This window comes from Oryctolagus cuniculus, chromosome 18 (assembly GCF_051225735.1).
Source record: "Oryctolagus cuniculus isolate XC-2025 breed Fujian yellow rabbit chromosome 18, ASM5122573v1, whole genome shotgun sequence".
NCBI lineage: Eukaryota > Metazoa > Chordata > Mammalia > Lagomorpha > Leporidae > Oryctolagus > Oryctolagus cuniculus.
This window is the reverse complement of record NC_142884.1, coordinates 49,002,535-49,021,801: the sequence shown is the minus strand read 5'-3', so window position 1 is coordinate 49,021,801 and position 19,267 is coordinate 49,002,535.

The following is a 19,267-nucleotide window of genomic DNA, read 5'->3' as shown; positions in this document are numbered from 1 at the left end:
TCCTGTCGAGCCAGGCCCGATGTCTCACTCTGGACTTCTCTAGTTTCTGGACATGCACCCTTGTGGTTGCTGAGGGTTTAAACAAAGCCCCCACGTAATAGCTAAAGATGGATGAGCTCATAGGATGTCTCAGGCGGGTGCCGTAACTTAACCAGCGCCACTTCATTTAAAGATACATTTATTTCTTTGAAAGGCAGACTGACAGATCTTGCATCTGCTGGTTCATCCCCCAAACAGCTGCAATGGCTGGGGCTGAGCCAGGCCAAAGCCAAGACCCTGGGACTCCAGCCAGTCTCCCACATGGGTGGCTGGGGCCCAAGCACTTGGACTACTTACTGTCCACTGCCTTTCCAGGCACATTGGCCGGAAGATGGGTCGGGAATGGAGCAGCAGATGGGACCCAGGCTGCCACTCCCACACGGGATGCGGGTGTTGCAGGCAGTGACTTAACCCACTGTGCCGCCACGCTGGTCCTCAGTGCCACTTCCCTTAAGCTTCAGGGCAGAAGAGTGGGCTAAGTGCAAGTACTACTCCCAGTCTACAGATGAGGAAACCGAGCCCGAGGGAGGTTAAGTCATTTGCTTGAGGGCATACAAGTGGCCAAGACAAGGCTGATACCCAGACCTGATTCCAAGGACCCTGGTCTTCACTGGCCTTCTATTGTAGTACTCATGAGAATATCACACTGGGAATACTGCCTTGGACCTGAAAAACTGGCATAGCCCAAATCACCCCTGGGTCCTTGCTACCATTAGGGGGCAGGTGGCTCTGAGCCCATTCTGCAGATGGTTCTGAGGTGCTCAGGTGGGGACACAGGTGACGGGGCAGGGCCTCGGGTCCCCTCCAGGGGACAAGAGCTGTGATTCCCTTGCAGGGTTTCAGGGACCACCTAGGTGTTGCACAAGGGTTTCCCACAAACCAATTAAAAATGGAACATTTGAGTCCATCAAGGGCCTTTAAGGGTATCACTGTGTATTTTCAGATTTTGAAATATCGCTATGTGTAGTGATCTTAACGGCATTGAAAATATAACAGCAAAACAAGCAGCGTATCGAAAACTTACTTCCAGGATGTCAGAAGACCTTTACCACGAACCCATGAAGGGCACAGTGTAGGCAGCTGTAGAGCCAGGAAACTAAGGCTTAGCTCTGTCTTGGGATTTTTACATTTTTCTTTTCATTTTATTTAAAAGGCAGAGAGAGAGAGAGAGAGAGAGAGAGAGAGAGAGGTCTCCCATCTGCTGGTTCCCTCCCCAGATGGCTGCACAGCTAGGGCTGGGCCAGGCTGAAGTCAGGAACCTGGAATCCCCTCCAGGTTATCACGTGGTTGGCAAGGACCCAGGTCCTGGAGCGACACGTCCTACCTGCCCGGGCGTGCGCTAGCCGAGAGCTAGGGTTCTGCCCAGGCCTTCTGAGAAGGGCTACGGGTGTCCTCAGTGTTATCTTCACCACTGCGCCGCTCCCTGCTAGGCGATCTTTCTCTCTGAGATCACAGAGTCTTCTGGAGTCGCAGCCCAGCCCCCGCGGCAGCCCCTGCACTGATCCTCCCACCTTGCTGCCTCCCGCCATTCCTGGCTCCTGCCCCATGGGCTCTGTGACCTCCGTGTGGCCACAGCCACCATTCCCCGAGGCTCCCCTCAGCCCCAGGCCCCCACCCACTGCCCAGGAACCCTCCTGATTCCTTTCCAATAATGTCCCTTCATAAACCTTGAGCCACCAGGAACCTGATTACATGTAATAAAGGGAACATAAAGTAAATTGCTATGTTACACTTATTTTGTTTAAATGATGAGAGAGAGGAGAAAGTTCATAAAATATTTAAATATTCCTTTTTCCTCCAGGGCTATGATTAGAAAGCTCCCCCATTTCGCCTCTAGTATTTTTTTTTTTTTTTGGACAGGCAGAGTTAGAGAGAGAGAGACAGAGAGACAGAGAGAAAGGTCTTCCTTTTTCTGTTGGTTCACCCTCCAATGGCCACTACGGCCGGTGCTGTGCTGATCCGAAGCCAGGAGCCAGGTGCTTCTCCTGGTCTCCCATGTGGGTGCAGGGCCCAAGGACTTGGGCCATCCTTCACTGCACTCCCGGGCCACAGCAGAGAGCTGGCCTGGAAGAGGAGCAATCGGGACAGAATCTGGCGCCCCGACCGGGACTAGAACCCGGGGTGCCAGCGCCTCAGGCGGAGGATTAGCCTAGTGAGCCGCGGCGCTGGTCCTCTAGTATGTTTTTACTTCTCCAGTTTGTGGCATAATGAGCAGCGGACAGCAGTCAGTGCATTTACTCCGTCTCCTGATGCCAGCAGCTGTGAAGTGTGGTCTCTTCTTCTATGATCTCTCCTGACTAAGACAGGTGTTGCTCGGTTTGTATTAACTTAAGAAAAAAATCCATATGGAGCTGGAGTTGTGGTATAATGGGTTGAGCCTCTGCCTGCGACACTGGCATCCATATGAGCACAGTTATGCTGCTCCGCTTCTGATCCAGCTCCCTGCTAATGCGCCTGGGAAAGCTGCAGAAGATGACACCAGTGCCTGGACACCTGTCCCCACGTGGGAGACCCGGATGGAGTTCCTGGCTCCCGGCTTCCGCCTGGCCCAGCCCCGGGCAATTGCAGCCATTTGGGGGAGAGAACCAGTGAAAGATCACATATTCCTCTCTCTCTCTCTCTCTCTCTCTCTCTCTCTCTCTTTCTCTTTCTCTTTCTCTTCATTTCTCTCTGTCTTTCAAATAAACAAAATAAATCCTGGAGGCCGGCACTGCGGCACTGTGGCATAGTAGACTGAGCCTCTGCCTGCAGTGCCGGCATCCCATATGGGTGCAGGTTCAAGTCCCAGCTGCTCCACTTCTGATCCTGTTCCTTGCTGATGGCCTGAGAGGGCAGTGGAGGATGGCCAAAGTGCTTGGGCCCCTGCACCCACGTGGGAGACCTGCAAGAAGCTCCTGGCTCCTGGCTTTGGCCTGGCCCAGTCCTGGTTGTTGTGGCCATCTGGGGAATGAATCAGTAGATGGAAGATCTCTCTCTCTGTCTCTCCCTCTTTCTCTCTGGAACTCTGCCTCTCAAACGAATGAATGAATCTTTAAAAATAAATAAATAAGTCCTAAAGAAATAATGATATTTTCTTTAAAAGGAAAGCAAATAGGGAGTTAATTCAACAGCTGAGGGGCATTTTGTGTACCCTGTATCATTTAGCTATTGCCACAGAAATGCTGTTTAACAAACCACTTAAAGGTTTCCTGAATTTAAAACAAATACAGTTGGCCCTGCTTATCTGCAGGTTTTGCATACTTAGATTCAACCAACCATGGACTAAAGATATCTGAAAAAAAATTACATCTCTATGAACACATACAGACTTTCTCTTGGCATTATTCCCCAAACAATACAGTGTAACAACTATTCAGGTGTCATTACATTGTCTGTGGTGTTAGGAGAACTCCAGAGAAGTCTACAGCAGGATGTGCACAGGTCACAAGCAAATACAGCACCACTTTATATAAGGGACTCAAGCATCCCCAGAGTTTGGTATCTGCAAAGGACATCAGGGGACAACCGTCATGTGATTTGGGTGATGAGTCTGTGTCTTGGTGATTGACAGTTGCTTCACTAGGGCAGTCCGTTGAGTCTGTGTTCTGCTCACTTGCATGCCTGCACTCAGCTACAGGCCTGTTGATCTGGTATGGCCTTGGCCGGGCACATGAGTAGCTCAGTGAGTAGCTCAGCTGTGTCCGTGTGTCTTATCCTCCAGCAGGAGAGCTGGGACATGTCCCCATGGCACCATGCATGGGAATACCCAAGAGCTTTCTCGAGCATCAACCACGACCTGCTGGCTGATGGATGTCCCCCAAACAAGTGTCCTGCCCGAGTGGGAGGACAGGACAAAGCTAGACAGCAGAGGGTGGGAATCCGGGGAGGAGAACGGGGCCTCTGTGGCTGGGGAGTGAGAGCCAGAAACTGTCATCAGCCAAGTCACCTGTTGTGGCTCACAGGCCCCGTGGCGTCTGGGCCCTCCGGGTCTCTGAGCTCCCTCCATGGAGTGCCTTCCTCTGGTGCCTTGGCCCACCGTGTTGTCTTTGCACCTTCGCTGGCACCTCACCCCCTGGTGTCACTCCCTCCCGGGACAGATAGCCCCCACCCCCCGCCTCTCCAACTAGGCTCAGGTGTCAGGAACCTGGATTCTCCCTGCACACCTGTTGATTTTGCTTCTCCCCCAGCTTCATCCCTGGCATCATCGGTACAGCTCAGTCTCCTCCTTCTCCCACCCCTTGCCCATCCCAGTACCCAATCCAGCAAATGCTACAACCAAATACCCGCCAAGTGCGTGCCCATCTCCCCACACCTACCTGTTTCTCTCCTTCATCTTCTCCATTCTGCCCACCTCTCTGCATCTCCTTCTTTGCATGTCTGTGAGCTCCCTTGGATCTGCACCCCCGTGGCAGGAGGAAACTCCACCAGGAGAGCTGACTGGGTCTGTTTTGGTGAGAGCTGCATCTCCTGTGCCCGTGGTCTATGACGTCGACAGGTGAATGGGAGCTGCTCAAAGCCAATGAACAAAAAGGCAGGGCAGACTCATGCAGAACCAACACAGCCGCAGGTTCCCCATGCCCCACCCCCTCGCCGTGCTGTTTTCTGGTGAGCCGGTTCCAGAAAACTGAAAAGGAGCTGAGAGTGCCTTTGATGACAGTCACAGGTGCCAAATCTGGGTTAAAAACTCTGGAGCCACGGGCTGCCCTGGCTGAGTAAGGCCTTTGCTGACCCCAACAAGGCGCGGCTTTCCGAGCAGGACGGGAGGGAGGCAGACCCTGCTGCCACCCACTTGGGACCAGTAGTGGGGGTTCCCTTGTCATGAGAGCAACGCTGGCCTGCAATTAATATGGAAGCCTTTCAGTCAACAAAGCCTCCCTGCAGGACCTCAACTTAGAAATAATTTGTCAGCTGTAAGATGCGTCGGATGACAGCGGGGAAGAGTCACTGCGGATGCTCGAGAGTGATAAAGCTGAACCCGCTTAAAGATATCCTGCAACGCTTGCCTTCCCCGGCCTGCTCCTCGGTTCATTCCAGAGTGTTTATGTATGATGTCTACCTTCCGACTACCCGAAAGGCTGCAATGTGGCTGACATGCAGGGTGCGTTTCAAACAGAAGACAGATTTAAAGGGAGCTCTCAAGACAGCCCCAGGGTCTCTCCTGAGACCGACAGAGGGGCAGAGAGGAGCCCCAGTGGTAATGAGGCTACGGTGCTGAGGAGGGGCCGAGGGAAGCCAGGTGAGAGATGTGGCCAGGCGGGAGGGATGGGCCCCCGGGTTGCAAGGATGAGAAGATTTCTAGGTCCTGCTCTGGGCTTGGCAAGGCGCACAGGCAAGCCCCAGCTCGCTGGTCGCATGCCCAAGACGTGATGCGTGTTGCCTTGGTGAGCTCCCTCCTCCAAAGCCACGTTCGCACTCTGCGAGTGGGAGGAGCCCGTTCTAACCCTTGCCCGGGTGTATTTCCCCAGGGGCAGAGGTGAGGCGCAAGACTGGTGGGGAGGGAGGGGGAGCTGATCAGCACCGAGCAAAGCCAATACTTCTGTGACCTGCCTCTGTGCTGAGCACTGTTTTAAGCACCTACATTTTTAAAAAGAATCATTTACTTCCACTTTTACTTGAAAGGCAGAAAGACAGAAATCTCCCATTGCTGGTTCATTCCCCAAATGCCCCCATCAGCCAGGGCTGGGCCAGGCTGAACTCAGGTGCCTGGAACCCATCTAGGTCTCTCACGTGGGCGCCAGGGTCCCCAGGACCTGAGCCATCTGCTGCTGTCCCCCAGGGTGTGTATTAGCGGAAGTTGGAGATGCACAGCCGGACTTGGCCCAGCACTCTGATACGAGGTGCTGCCGTCCCACGCAGCGTCCTAACCACAGAGTCAGCCTCTCGCCCTGGTGTCAAACACTTTGTGGATCAGCTCCGTCTTTTATAGAGATCCTGTCATCCTTCCCACCTTCTAGACAAACGGGTGGAGCCCTGGGAGGCTCAGGAACTGCCCAGGGGCAGCATGCGCCAGGGTTCCCGGTCTTGGCTCCTAACCACTGGGCAACACTGCTTCCTAAGCCGGGACACGTGTACTTGGGTGTGCCTACCACAGGGGCTGCCTTCAGCCAGGGTCAAGTGCCCAGGCCAGGCCTGGATCGTGGTAGGCGGAGAGACAGAGTGAGGCCAGCACGTACCACGGACGGTGCGAGGGCCCCATCCAGAACCCAGACACTGGGAAGACCTTGGGAGAGTTCTCCACACTTTGAAAAGACTATTTCCTACCTTACTCCAAAAAAACAAATGACCCCTGTGAGTTATTTCAGATTCAAGCCTGGTTGACTTAACCGCTTTGGAACAAAGCAAACAATTACTCTTTGTATGTTCTGAACACTGCTCTAACTCAGTACAGCGGGGTTGACTAGAAATTCAGAGTGGGGCACCTGTCTCCGGCTTGCAGGGGCTCCTGTCCACACAGCAGGGCGAGCAGCGTCCAGGCCTGGCTGTCCTGTACCAGCCTGCCCTTTTCATGGTCTCCACTTGAAAAGGGGGAAACTGGAGCATCAGCCACCATTCCTGGAGAGAGTCTGGATTCCTTCGAGTTTCCCTTGTGGGGTAAGGATCTGCCAATGGTACATTTTTCTGAGATGATGGTGTAATTATACTCGTGGAAGTGATTATTCCTTTTCCTGTCTGAGCTCAGACCTGTAGCAGAATAAACTATTTCCCAACTCTGTGTCTCTCCTTGCATCTCCCCTCTGTTCAGCCCTGCCGAAGACCCTCTAATGCTGTCTGCCACAAACCAAGTCTTCTGAGGTTCCTGGAGCTTTGTGCAGACTTCAGAGACCTGTGCCTCAGTTTCTGCATCTGTAAAGTGGGGACAGAATCATCCTTGTGTCTAATGGTTACTTGGAGGATTAAATGAGCTACTATTAAATGAGGGTATTTCACAAGTTTGTGGAAAATGGAATTGAAAACTAGGCTGATTTTGGTGTGAACAATGTTGAAATTCATACCTCCAAGGAGTCTTCAACAAGTTTATGGAAATGCATTTTGTGTAAAAACTATGCATGATTTTCAAAATCTCTTTGCACCACATTCAACTTATTTTTCATTCCTTTTCCCACAAACTTGTTGAAGTACTGTCATGGAAATTGTATTGATGAGGCCACAATAATGCTGCGTAACAAGTAATCCCATAACCTCAGCATACCATGAGGAATTATTTCTCGCTGGTTGTAGTGATTGGCTGGAGGTTGGCTGATCTAGGCTGGCTCACTCATGCACCTGCAGGTGGCCTGGAGCTCTGCTCGGACCGGGCTTGGCTAGCACTGCTGGACTGCATAGAGTTGCTTCCGTATCTGCCCCCTCCCCCGTTCTCCTGGGACCAGGGGACCAGGTCAGGAAAGGGCTTCGGATCTGAAGACGAGAGTGCGAACAAGTAAGCAGAAACAGGCAGGGCCTTCGCAGGCCAGAACAGGCATCGGGGCGCAGTTGCTTCTGCCTCTTCTAAGGCCTGACACACTGCGTGGGGCTGGGGAAACTATCCAGTCCCTGGAAGGACACTGGAAGGGCACAAGCACAGGGAGTGTGAGGGAAAGGCCCTGGTCGTCGACGTCGATGGTAAACCAAGGGCCATCAAGGCCTTGGAGCTATGGCATTGGTTATTATCATTGCTGCTCCTTGTAAGTGGACATCGGGAACTAAAATCTTACAGACGGGAATGGGGCAATCTTCACCTCACAGACTTTCTCAGGTGAATTCTGAGGCAGAAGCCCCCCTCCCACCCAAGACCCTCCTCTAAGTCTCACAATCAACCGACCGTAAGGACCACCTGGGACCTAGATGAAGCAAATCAGGTGCCCAGGCCACTCTCCTGGAGATGTTGGATAAAGCCCCGGAATCTGAGTTTCTAACAAATGCCTCATACGGGGATTCTGGTGCTTGGGAAAGTTGGGAAATACCCCTATAATCAACACATGCTTTTCCCAGACGCACTTGCTTGTTTGAAAGGCAGGGAAACAGAAACGGGATAGGGGAAAAGAAAGAGAGAGAAAATCTTTCATCCACTTGTCCACCCCCCAAACATCTGCAATAGCCAGGTCTAGGCCAGATGGAAGCCAGGGGCCAGGAGCTTCATCCTGGCCTCCCATGTGGGTAGCATGGGCCCGAGTACTAGGACCATCCCAGGAGCATCAGCAGGGAGCCGGATGGGAAGAGGAGCAGCCAGGACTCAGCCTTGGGCTTGATATGGGATGCTGGCATTGCAAGCAGTGGCTTGTGCACTGTGCCACAGCAGCCCGACTTGCATGGTCTAGGACGAGGGCCCAGACAGGGAACATCGAAGGACACATGGCTCTAGGAAGGAAGATTCTAACCTAGCTCTCACCTGGCTAGGTGTCTTTTCCAATGAACCTAAATGACTAGAAAAAAAGTCTCTACACATCAGCCCTGCTAGCACAGAGCCCTGGTGGGGTTCCAAATGGCTTAGAAAATAAGGCATTCTCCATCACCTAACCCTGACTTACTTGCTCTTTTGAACAGAGACATCTGTGTGGGTGCAGCAGCCAATCACAGCCAAACGATAGCACAGGGACTTGTTGATTCAAAAAAAGCTCACACCCCCAAATCCACAACCGCACCTCCTTTGGGAGAACCCAACCTGCAGCAGGGGTCCAAGGCAATGGGGGTGCTGCGCAATGGGAGGACTTGGGCCTAAGGGGAGACAATGGAGGACACTTAGGGGTGTGTCACAGAAAATGCACGCTTTTCAAAGAAGCCTTGGAGGCGGGCATTTAACCCAGCAATTAACACCCTGATTAGGACATCAGCGTCCCGCAGCAGAGGGCCTGGGTTCAAGGCTTGCCTCCAGCTCCTGGCTCGAGCTTCTGACTCCCGCTTCCTGCAAACACAGACCCCAGGAGACGGCAGTGCTGCTCAGGGGACTGGGTTCTGGCCACCCATAAGGGAGACCCAGATTGTGACCTGGCTCCTGTCTTTGGCCCCGACCAGGACCTAGCTGGTACAGGCATTGGAGGAGTGAATCAGCAGATGGGAGTGCTTCTCTCTCTCTCTCTCTTTCTTGCTCTCCCTCTCTCTCATAAATAAATAAAAGAAGCCGTGGCCGGTAGAAGTGCAGGAGACACCTACACATTTAAATCACCTTTTCCTATTGATTAAGGCAGATACTTTACTGACGGCGTTAATCAATACCCCCATAAATCCTTGCCATGTGATGGTTTTACTGTGAATTTAATGCTTCTGTCTTTAATTGAGTTACATCCCCCTCAGCCCAAAATGATGAACTGGAAGTTGAGATCACGTGGGCTCTGACAAAAGCCAGGCAGCGTTTTCTCCTCTGTCCGATCAGAATGCCTAGACCCTCCCTTTCTCACCGCCAGCGGCCTCATCTCCTGGCCTTGCTGGGCCTCAGTTTCCCCGCCAGAGAGGGGGAAATGACCGCTTTGCCTGTGAGCGGCAACAGCTCGGAACACCAGGAAGCTGGAAGGGACTCGTAACATAAGGGCCCCAAAGCCGGGATCTCTAAGAAGAAGGAGCAGACTTCGGCAAGGGACCCCCAGGAAATGGCCACCGTGGTCCCGAGCCTGTTAATCCCTCCCCCACCCCTTCCCGCCCTGCCACAGCTGATTGATTGGCCTGTTTGGTCAGCTGAGCGTAAATATCCCCCTGTCAATCACTCCATTACGTTAAGTGCCTGGCCTGCCCGGAGTGCTGATTTACTCTCTTCAGGGGACAGCCCTGGCCCTCCTGACAGCTGTGCTGGGTGCACAGCAGGTAGGACGAGGGGGCGCAGCCTGCATCCCCAGGGTCTACAGCCTGGGCCTTCGTGAGCAGGCCTTGTTCCTAACGAGGGTTCTGACTGAAAGGGGACAGGATTAGCAGAGCCCCTGTCCATGCCAGCTTCGCTGAGGGGGTGACAGTCAGTGAATCTCAGAACGTGAAGGAACTCATTTCTTCCTGCCAAGGAGGAGGCAACACCAGTTGTCCCCAGCCGAAGGCCTCTCGGTTCCCAGGGGACACTTGGCGTCATCTGCAGAATTTATTTTCATTTTTTTTTTTTTTGAGAGGCAGACACACACACACACACACACACACACACATCTTCCATCCACTGTTCCCTCCCCAAATGCCCACAAGAGCCAGAAGTGGACTAAGCCAAAGTCGGAAGATTTTCCGTGGAGGTGATAGGAACAAAAGTACTCGAGCCATCATCTGCTGCCTCCCAGGACGCGCGTTAGCAGGAAGCTGGATCGGAACCACAGGAGCCGGGACTGTGATGTGGGATGCGAGCTTCTAAGGTGACATCTTAACCATTGTCCCAAACCCTGGCCCCTGGAGATGCTTCCAACGGTCAAGACCAGCTGTGAGATCCTGATGTAGAGGCAGTAGAGGCTAAGGACCCTGCAAAACATCGTTAAGGGCGCAGAACAGACCCCAGCCCGAGAGTTACCCAGCCCAAGTCATCCACTGTGCCACTGTGAACCTCCGGAGAGAAGGGCATCAGGCAGGTCCAAGACCTCTCCACGGACACTTGACGATTGTTGCGGGGCTGCTGGGAGAAAGGCAGGAATCCGGGGGTGCGGACGAAAGTGATGCTGGCCTCAGGATATGCATCAGCTGGCCAGAGCTCCCCAGAGCTCGCACACTGTCTTCTGTCATCCTCTGTTTGCAGAGATGGGCTCGGAGGCTCGGCTGGAGGGCCAGCCTGCTCAGGTTCTTGGTAGACCCTGAATGGAGATCCTTGTCTCCTGAATAGCACCTTGGGGCTCTTTGCAACATCAGAGACAAGAAATCATTTTAGTCCATAACCAGCAGTCCAAAGTGCTTGTACCAAGTGATAATATTAGTTTAGCAGGGGAGAGTGCCAGGATTGATTCGTGATGTCTGCCACAGATGAGAAAAGAGGAACCGGCAGGATTTGCACTTTGCACTATGTATTTGCCTTCTTTGTATTTCACTTTTTTTTTAAAGACTTATTACCTATTTATTTGTAAGGAAGTCACACACACACACACACAAACACACACACACACACACACACTCAGAGAGAGAGAGAGAGAGAGAGAGATCTTCCATCCAGTTGTTCATGCCCCAGATGGCTAAAACAGCCAGGTCTGGGCCAGGAGCCAGGAGCTCCATCCAGATCCTCCACATAGGTCAGGGCCCAGGTACCTAGGCCATCTTCTGCTGCTTTCCCAGGTGCATCAGCAGGGAGCTGGATCAGAAGTGGAGCAGCCGGGACTCGAACCAGCACTCATAATGGATGCTGGCACTGCAGGTGGTGGCTTAACCTCCTGTACCACAGTGCTGGTCCTTATACCTCACCATTTTATCCTGGATTATTGATGGAGAAACTATGGATTTTTGGACCTATTAAAACTATTTAGAACCTTGGTAAGCTGAACAAAAAGAGACACTTTCTGTATCCTTATTACTTAAAAGTGAATTTTTCCAGCTGCTGTATGGAAAATAAAGAGAAGGCAGGAATGCCCTTTATTGCATCTGGGTCATTTGGATACAGTCTGAGTGTTTCCCAAGAGTCTGTGTCCTCCTCGCTGTGAGCCACCAAGAAGGGGAGACACTGAGCCAGGTAGGGGGGACCTTGGGAGGGAGAAGGCTTAGACAAGGCTGCCAGGGTGCAGCTCGGGTGCAGCCCCGTGATGGAATCCTAGTGGAGAGAGACCAGAAGACACACGCATGCATGCACACACTCCCAGTCTCTCACCCCGCCCTACCCTGCACAACCCTGCGGCTCTGCAGCAAGATGGCTGATGAAGCCTCTTGACCTTGGAGCTCCAGAATCATCAGCCAAAGTCAGCATTCTCTTGGGAAGACTTACCCGGTCTGTGGTGTTGTGCTACTGGCAACAGAAAATGGAATTACACGTCATAGATGGCCACAACGGATATTTTGATTGTTCCCTTACACTTTTATGCCAGACTCTATATAGTCTCCCCGTAAACTTTCCTGAACTCAAATTCATGATTTTTTTAAATTAACACCAAAATATGTGCATTTGCCATGTCATGAAGTATTTTTCTAAGTGTGGTTAGTTCACCTATAATAATATGCCATGCTATGGAAGGTTAGCATTTATTACTTTTTATATTTTTATAGGTTTTTTATTTATTTGAAAGCGAGAGAGAGAGAGAGAGAGAGAGAGAGAATCTTCCATCCACTGGTTCACTGCCCAGATTGCCAGAACTAGGGCTAGGCCAGGCCAAAGCCAGTAGCCAGGAGCTTCTACCAGGTCTCCCACATAGGTGTAAGGTCCCAAGCACTTGAGCTATCTTCTGCTATTTTCCCAGGCCACTAGCAGGGAGGTGGATAGGAAGAGGAGCAGCCAGGACTTGAACTGGTGTCTAAGTGGGATGCCAGTGCTGCAGGTAGCAGCTTTACCTGCTGTGCCACAGCGCCAGCCCCCAGCATTTATTTAATGAATGTTGAGTATCTGGACTCCTGGATTTTTTCCAGGTTTTCGTCTTGTTTTGGCTATTGTAACATGACAGATAACTAGTACATCATCTTATTTGCACATTGATTGTTATTTCCCTAGAATTAATTTTTAAAGATTTATTTATTTGAAAGGCAGAGTTAAAGAGAGGGAGAGACAGAGAATTTTTCCAACCCAGGTTCACTCCCCAAATGACTGGGACTGGGCCAGGTTCATGCCAGGAACTCCATCCAGGTCTCCCACGCGGGTGGCAGGTGCCCAAGTACTTGGGCCATCCTCTGCTGCCTTCCCAGGCACATTAGCAGTGAGCTGGATAGGATGTAGAGCAGCCAGACTAGAACCAATGCCCATATAATGCTGGCACCTAGAATTAATTTTTATAGATGGAGAGTAATGACTGGCTCCAAAGATATCAGAATTATCAAGGTCCTTGGTGCATCATGTTAGATTTCTTTCAGAAAAATGACTCTGGATTATACATCTATCAGCAAGAACAATGAGAGCTAACCTCCCTGAATTTTCATGAAAAATAACATGTTTTGGGGCCGGCGCCATGGTGCAGTAGGTTAATCCTCTGCCTGCGGCCCCAGCAACCCATATGGGTGCCGGTTCTAGTCCGGGCTGCTCCTCTTCCAATCCAGCTCTCTGCTATGGCCTGGGAAAGCAGTAAAAGATGGCCCAAGTGCTTGGGCCCCTGCACCCACATGGGAGACCAGGAAGAAACACCTGGCTCCTGGCTTCGGATCGGCACAGCTCTGGCCGTTGTGGCCGTTTGGGGAGTGAACCAACGGAAGGAAGACCTTTCTCTCTGTCTCTCCCTCTCATTTTCTATAGCTCTACCTCTCAAATAAATAAATAAAATCATTTTTTAAAAAAGAAAAATAGCATGTTTTTAAAATGCTGCTTTTAAAGAGAACAGTAACTTATTTCTAAGTTTGGCATTTATTAGTTCAGCTAGTTTTAAAAATGATTGCAATTATTTGTATGATTTTCTTACATGAATTGTTCATGGTCTTTATTCATTTTTCCTTTGGATATTTTTTCCTGTTTTTCTTTTGTATAAACTCTCTAGACACAGGAATCTCTAGTAAATTAGTATATCTTACAAATATTCTCCCAAATCTATTGTTTGACTTTTATGTGTGTATGTACACATTTATGTTAGGAAAATTTAATGTGTTTGGTTAAATCCTTTCTTTTCCTATTTTCATATTCATTCCATTGTCTCCTTTCTATCTTAACCATGTATGTATTTCCTTTTCTATCTTAATCATATGTAAATATGATTTATATTTAAACACACGCAGTTAAACTGTCATTTGCATCATATAAATACATTAGCCATGGGGGCTGGTGTTGTGGTTTGGCATCCCAAATGGGTGCCAGTTCATGTCTGGCTGTTTCCACTTCTGATCCAGCTCACTACTAATGGCCTGGGAAAGCCACAGAAGATGGCCCAAGTGTCTGGGCCTCTGCACCCCCGTGGGAGATCAGGATGAAGCTCCTGGCTCCTGGCTTCGGCTTGGCCCAGTGCTGGCTGTTGCTGCCATCTGGGGAGTGAACCAGTGAACGGAACCTCTCCCTGTCTCTGTCTCTCCCTCTCTCTCTGCAACTCCATCTTTCAAAATAAATAACTAAATCTTTCAAATAAATAAATATACTAGCCATGTATTACATACATATAAACTGCATATTAAAGTAATCTTATACAACAAAAGCAAAGCTGGAGACATTATAATACCAGATTTCAATACATACTACAGGCAGTTATAAACAAAACAGCCTGGTACTGGTACAAAAATGGTTGAAAAGACCAATGGAACAGAATAGAAACACCAGAAATCAATCCAAACACCTACAACCAACTTAATATTTGACCAAGGAGCTAAAACCAATCCCTGGAGCAAGTTCAGTCTATTCAACAAATCATACTGGGAATAGTGGATTTCCACATGCAGACGTATGAAGCAGGACCCCTACCTTACACCTTACACAAAAATCCACTCAACATGGATCAAAGATCTAAATCTACAACTGACACCATCGAATTATTAGAGAACATTGGGGAAACCCTGCAAGACATTGGCACAGGCAAAGACTTCTTGGAAAAGACCCCAGAGGCGCAGGCAGTCAAAGCCAAAATTAACAAATGGGATTACTTCAAATTGAGAAGTTTCTGTATGGCTAAAGAAACAGTCAGGAGAGTGAAGAGACAACCAACAGAATGGGAGAAATAATTTGCAAACTATGCAGCTGATAAAGGATTAATAACCAGAATATAAAAGAGATAAAGAAACTCCACAACAACAAAACAAACAACCCAGTTAAGAGATGGGCCAAGGACCTAAACAGACATTTTCGTGTTTTTTGTTTGTTTGTTTGTTTTTGTTTTTTGACAGGCAGAGTGGACAGTGAGAGACAGAGACAGAGAGAAAGGTCTTCCTTTGCTGTTGGTTCACCCTCCAATGGCCGCCACGGCTGGCGCACTGCGGCCGGCTCATCGCGCTGATCCGATGGCAGGAGCCAGGTACTTATCCTGGTCTCCCATGGGGTGCAGGGCCCAAGCACTTGGGCCATCCTCCACTGCACTCCTGGGCCACAGCAGAGAGCTGGCCTGGAAGAGGGGCAACCGGGACAGAATCCGGCGCCCCCGACCGGGACTAGAACCCGGTGTGCCGGCGCCGCAAGGCGGAGGATTAGCCTAGTGAGCCGCGGCGCTGGCTAAACAGACATTTTCAAAAAAGGAAACATTACCCAAGGGAAATGAAATCAGTAAACAAAAGAGCTATCTGCACCCCCATGTTTATTGTAGCTCAATTCACAATAGCTAAGACATGGAAGCAATCTAAATGCCCATCAACTGAAAACTGGATAAAGAAATTATGGGATAGGTGCACTATGGAATACTACTTTGCGACAAAAAAATGAAATCCAGTCATTTGCAACAAAATGGATGAATCTGGAAAACATCCTACTTAGTGACATAAGCCAGTCCCAAAGAGACAAATACCATGTTCTCCCTGATCTGCGACAACTAATGGAGCACCGCAAATGAAATCTGCAGAAGTGAACTTGACACTTTGAGAAGGGATGACTTGAGCTGTCCTTGTCTTGACTGTCGAAGAACAGTTTCATTTTCTTTGTGTTTTTTTTTTTTTGTCAAAAAAGAAAATAAGATATATACTTTCAAAAAATTAAAAAAATATTTAGCAGCTGTAAATATTTCTTATGGGGTAGGATCAGAAACAAAACCACAGAGAGATATTGCCTCCACCCTGTTGGAAAGGCTAAAATGCAAAAGACAGAAGTAACAAATGCTGGCGAGGATGTGGGAATGTAAATTAGTGCAGCCACTGTGGAAACAGTGTGGAGATTTCTTAAAAAGCTAGAACCAGACTTGCCATGTGACCCAGCAATCCCACTACTGGGTATGCACCCAAAAGACTTGAACACGATGTATCAAAGCGCTATCTGCTCCACCATGTTCACAATGGCCACACTTTGGAACCAACCAAGGTGTCCATCATCAGAGGAATGGATAAAGCAAATGTGATATATGTACACAATGGAATGTTATTCAGCTATAAAAAGGAATGAAATTCTACCATCTGCAGCAAAATGGATGCAACTGGAGGACATGATGTTGAGTGAAATAAGCCAGACCCAGAAAGACAAATACCACATGTTCTCCCTTACATGTTGGAGCTAAAAGTTAAAAACCAAACAAAAAAAAAGGAAGAAAAGTCTGTTTGTATCAGTAGTGCTGCAAATATAGTTTTGTCAAACCAATGGTTAAGAATGTTACCCGGGGCTGGGGCCATGGGGGAGGGGTGAAGCAGCTCTCTGCAGTGCCAGCATCCCATATGGGCGCCGGTTCAAGTCCTGGTTGCTCTACTTCCATTCCAGCTCCTTCTAATGTTTCTTGGAAACCGGCAGAGGATGGCCCAAGTGCTTGAGTCCCTGCATCCTCGTGGAGACCCAGAAGAAGTTCCTGGCTCTGACTTCAACCTGGCCCAGCCATGGCCATTGTGGCCATGTGAGGAGTGAACCAGCGGATGGAAGACCTCTCTCTCTCTCTCTGTAACTCTACCTTTCAAATAAAGAAAATAGAATAAAATAAAAATGTTACACTACTATAGTTTCAATGATCTGTGAAGTGGTCTTTTTTTCCATTCAATTATTATTTATAGCCATTGTCTATATTCCCATGAAACTGGAGTCTTTTTGCTTTTTACTGGTTAAACTCCTTATGTGGAAGTATTAAGCCTGTTTACTGTAATGTCGATTTAAAATCTGTTATCTTGAAAACTAAAAAACAAGAAAAAAAGGGAGAAGGAAGGAGGGGGTGGGGAGGAAAGGAAAATCACTATGTTCTTAGAATTGTATCTACAAATCACACTGAATCTGCTAAAAACCAATTAAAAATTAAAATGAAACGGTATAAAAAAGAAGCTGATTTATTTCCCTTCCGATACTTAACCAGTTTCCCAGTGGTTCCTGTCCCCTGCCAAGGCCTGCTGGCTCTGACACGCCGCTGACACACGTGGCCCTGTTGCCCAGTGGGGTTGCTTTGTGGGTGGCTCCTGCTTTTGCTTTTGTTCCTGCAAGTATCCGTAGGGGTTATCGGTTCATCAAAATCTGGGGCTTGCCAGCTTCCCGGAGGTAGAATTACTGTTAGCAACAAGTAGTTAGAGTGCTTTGCCTGACCTCTGACCCTGTCTGGGGTCATGTGGCCAGCTCTGGCCAATGGAATGTAAGCAGACACACCATGGGGTCTGTCCTGGACTAGAAGCTGGGCTTTCCCCTGTTATCACTGGCTCCATCAGCTGGGGGAAGGGAGGGGCCCTCAGCCAGCCTGTAATTCATAAGCATCAGGAATAAGATACAAGGGCATCTGGTGCAGTGTTTTTTGTTTGTTTTTGTTGTTGTTTTAAGGTTTATTTATTCATTTGAGAGGCAGAGCTACAGAGAGAGGGAGGGAGAGACAGAAGGAGGGGTCTTCTATCTGCTGGTTCACTCCCCAAATAACCTCAATGGCTGGAGCTGAGCTGATCCGGAGCCAGGAGCCTGGAGCTTCTTCTGGGTCTCCCCTGTGGGTTCAGGGGCCCAAGCACGTGGGCCATCTTACACTTTTTTTCTCAAGCCATTAGCAGGGAGCTGGATTGGAAGTGGAGGAGCCAGGACAAGAACAGTGCCCTGTGGGATGCCAGCACGGCAGGAAGAGGCTTAGCCACAGCGCCCGCCCCTGGTGCAGTCTTTAAGATGCCACTTGGGACATCTGCATCCTGTGTCAGAGTTCTTAGGTTCAGATCCTGGCTCTGCTACCATTTCCAGCTTCCTGCTAATGCAACCTGGGAGGCAGCAGGCGATGGCTCAAGTACATGGGTCCCTGGCAGCCACGTGGGGACCCAGGATGAGAACCAGGCTCTTGGGCATTAGTGGAATGAACTTGCAGGTGGGAATTCTCTCTCTCTCTCTCTCTCTCTCTCTCTCTCTCTCTCTGTGTGTGTGTCTGCCTGCCCTCCAGTGTGTATGTTTCTGCCTCTCAAATAAATGAAATAAAAAGAAATGAGATATAACTCTTGACTTAGAAGACACTCACATCGTGGGGATGTTGTCACTGCAGCAGAACCTGCCCTATACTGCCCGGCACACAGCCTGTTGGTTGAGGTGGGTGCACTTTGATACCTTGTTAAGTAAATCAGTCCTTGTTGCTTCCCTTCTCGCAAAATCTTCTGAATAATTGTGCCTCTCTATTCTTGCAGAAAACCTTTTGAATCATTGCATCCAATATTACTTCTCCCTATACTCCCAGGTGAATCTTAATTAAGCTTGAATGACATAAAATATATTATTAAATTGAGAAATCACCAGCATCCATCCAATGTTTCACCTTTCTATCCAGAAGCATGGCAACTTTGCATCTTGTCTTCTGTACCGCCATAAAATATTTTTTGTAGAGTTCTGCATGTTTGTTTTAAACACTATTCTTAAACATGTTGTGTTTATTGTTGTTTTGTGTCTGAGGTTGTCATCACAATGCTATTTTCTAGATGATTTTTACTGCTATCTAACACATTTTCATTTGCACATTTGTTCTGAATTCAGCTACCTTATGGTGTTTGACTTGGTTCTAATAGTTTTTTTGTTTAATTGCCTTGGATTGTTTTCAAAAATCTCGATGTTTCAAATTTACATTGTATATTCTAATTTTAACAGCTGATTTTTTTCCTGCCAAATAGAAATGACATTGTGATTGAATCAAGCAAGACAAATCATCTTTACATTTATTAATTTGACACTATAATTTATATGCTATTAGGCCTTCTCTAAAGCCATATTTTATTTGTAAATCTTTACAGGGGACAGTATAATGAACCAACATATATCCACCTCCTAGCTTTAAAAGATGTCACCCCATATCCCGTCTTACTTTTAGCTGTGCGGTCTCAATCCCAACACACCATTAGCCACTGAATGATTTGCATAAGACAACAGCACTCATCCACAGCTATTTCATAGACACAAGTTTTTAATCTTAATCGTGATTTCTCCTTCCTTAACTCTAATTTCCCAAATTGCATGAGTTGTCCTATAAACTGTGTTGGCTGCCTCAGACCAGTTCCCCCTTCCTTAGCATCAAATAGATTAACAAAGAAATAGTTTTAAAGCAGTAGAAGGGGATGTACAATTCTCCTCCTTTCTGGGTCCCCAGTACATCTTCCTTAAGAGGGTCACATGTACCCTTCCCTTAGACATCGTAGGGATGTGGCATGTCTGTCACCTTGCCCCCTGCTA